The 2,872-nt window shown below is 46.7% G+C and overlaps 1 protein-coding gene across 3 annotated transcripts in view; it reads right to left on the reverse strand.

Annotated features, from left to right (window-relative positions):
• LOC143298839 (uncharacterized) overlaps positions 1 to 1,958 on the reverse strand; it is a 27,069-nt gene extending 25,111 nt beyond the window's left edge. For all 3 annotated transcript variants that reach the window (XM_076611838.1, XM_076611839.1, XM_076611837.1), the window contains exon 1: positions 1,602 to 1,958. The gene's annotated coding sequence lies outside the window, so the exon portion shown is untranslated. The remainder of the gene's footprint in view (positions 1 to 1,601) is intronic.
• Positions 1,959 to 2,872: the final 914 nt, after the last annotated feature.

Below are 2,872 nucleotides of genomic sequence, written 5' to 3' on the forward strand. Positions count from 1 at the left end.
ATGGCCCCAAAGCATGCATTCAATATTTCAATGGCCCCAATGGATGCATTCAATGTTTCAATGGCCCAAATAGATGCATTCAATGTTTCAATGGCCCAAATAGATGCGTTCACTGTTTCAATGGCCCAAATAGATGCATTCAATGTTTCACCGGATAGCCCCAATAGATGCATGAAATAATTTCCTAACAGACTTGCCTTCCCGTGCCACGTTTTGCTTCCTTGGCCCCAAAATGATATCGGTTAACTTGAACTGACTCGCCCACTGAAGCCAAGTATGAAGCGCCTGAACCACAAACACAGCAACGACTTAGTGAATCCTTCAGGACCACAGCTGGAAATAATGTCAACACTAATGTTGATTTCTGTCTTCACCAGTTCACATGATTGTTTGAAGTTGACGCTTTACCGCTGAATGACAGAACGTCACGGATAACGACTGGGGATGAGGATGTCAAAGACTGATAAGACGTGGCATTGTCGTTGACTACTGTCGTCAAAAAAGTGTGTGTGTATGTGTGTGATAGGTAGAGAGAGCGTTTATCTGATTTTGATTAGTTTATTTATTTTTACATTTGTAATTCAGGCCTTCGCTAACTCAGTCGCACAATACGCACACACGGCACGGCAAACATGCACGTCCAGTACGAACATAACCCAACTGAACATAAAAGGCAAACACGTGCAAGCAAACACGCACGTACGCACATTACACACGGCCGGCACATACGCGCGCGCGCCGTGAGCAATCACTGAGAGAGAGAGAATTGCGAATGCGAATATTGTATTCATATTAAGGAATTAGCCCCTTCCTGGTAACAAATATATATATATATATATATATATATATATATATATATATATAAAGAACTGAATAATATAATTCTCACTAACTTACACAGGTAAAAGTCAGCAGACATGAGCTCTACAAACAAATATCAAAAGACCGCAGTGCTAATCCTCTTGCTTGCTTCATAATTATACATGGCTGAATGAAAGAGACCCGTCTGGTTGTTGTTGAACCAACCTATCATTTTAGCCTGAAATCACATGGTTCCGTATAACGGGCCCACTTTGAATGAATTAATTTCACGAGAGAGAGAGAGAGACAGAGACAGAGAGAGACAGAGAGAGACAGAGAGAGCCTGGGAGAGAGAGACAGACAGACAGAGAAACGCGTTCGCGCGGTCCTGTGTGTGTGTGTGAGTGTGTGTGTGTGAGTGTGTGTGTGAGTGTGTGTGTGTGTGTGTGTGTGTGTGTGTGTGTGTGTGTGTGTGTGTGTGTGTCACTGTGTGTGTGTGTGTGTGTGTGTGTGTGTGTGTGTGTGTGTGTGTGTGTGTGTGTGTCGCGCGGTCCTGTATTTGTGTGTGTGTGTGTGTGTGTGTGTGTGTGTGTGTGTGTGTGTGTGTGTGTGTGTGTGTGTGTGTCAGTGTGTGCGTGTGTGCGTGCGCGCGCGCATGTTTACTTTGAGAACAAACAGACAAACAGAAGAAGCAGACCGTCGGATAATCTCAGTGAAAGACTGACGAGCAATACACACATAGAGGCCAAGTATTCACCCAAAGAACAGACCCGGCAATAAGATTATGATCAAGAACTTACCTGACATACTGGTCTACATGAAGTGTACTCTCCAATCGGCACCGTCCCGACACACCTGGGATCAAACCCCAACACACACTTTCCTCTCCACTTCACCAACACCCCTCAAACACGCCCTGTGTCCCGGAGTTCATTTCCTCCAACCATGTTGACAACAACAACAGCACGAAACGCAAACTAAGTAAACGACAAGACTGAAAACTTTGTTCCAGAGCCCCGGCAAGTTTTCTCACCGGGAACGGCACCAGCAGAACAAAGCAGAAGGAATCGCTGGGTGTGTGTGTGGGTGGGCGGGCCTGACTGTCTCCGTGCCTCTGATACAAAGTCAACGATTGAACATGACCCTGCTGTTCTCGTTTCTTGCCCAACACAGCACAGCACAGCACAGCACAACGTGACACACACACACACAGGGGCATATCTTCCAAGACATGTTCAGGCCCATTTTGGCATTCCCCCCACGCACCCGGGTATTATTCTACCCGCACATACATAGGTATGTATATATATATAGGGGCAGGGCCTGTCAGGTCTTGTAGAAAGCGTCGGCTCCCTACCACTACAACACCCAAACGCGCTATACATACGGTCCTCTCTCTCTCTCTCTCTCTCCTCAAAGCTCGGTCGATCAGTAGCTGCCCCGTCTCCACTCCCCAACCCAGCCACCAGTGGCTTTAATCCCAAGTCTATCTCTACAGGCAGTGAATACATACAACAGGCTCACAGATTAGAGCTTGTGGGGCGAAACATAGTCTGTGGGAACGCGTCTCAACTCGTTGTTAAAAAAGTTGGCTTTGATGCAGCCTGTATAGGGCCTGTTACACACACACACACACACACACACACACACACACACACACACACACACACACACACTGGTTTGGTTTGACTGGAACGGTGTATTGAGTGACAGCAGACAAGGTCTATGACTGAACTAGGAGTCTGGAACTGAAGTGGATAAACACAGGTATGGTCGTTCAGCAACGGTAATCTGCTTCTGTTTTGACTTTGGCTGTTTGAACAAGAAGAGGTGCCGGTCAAGTTGTTGGAACAACTTGAGCTTAGCATTCTAAGGTTCTCAGTGACGTGTCACTGAGTGGAAACGGGAACCTCAGTGCTAGCTCAGTAATCATCAGTGCAGCCAGCGGTGATGTATTTTCTCTGCTGACTCCAGCTCTGACGACTGAACACAAAAGACGTCCGGTACATTGTTGCATGACGGCGCCACTGGGAGTGCGAATATATGTGCACTGTATGTGGCGAGAAGTGAT

Source organism: Babylonia areolata, chromosome 24, assembly GCF_041734735.1.
Source record: "Babylonia areolata isolate BAREFJ2019XMU chromosome 24, ASM4173473v1, whole genome shotgun sequence".
Taxonomy (NCBI): domain Eukaryota; kingdom Metazoa; phylum Mollusca; class Gastropoda; order Neogastropoda; family Buccinidae; genus Babylonia; species Babylonia areolata.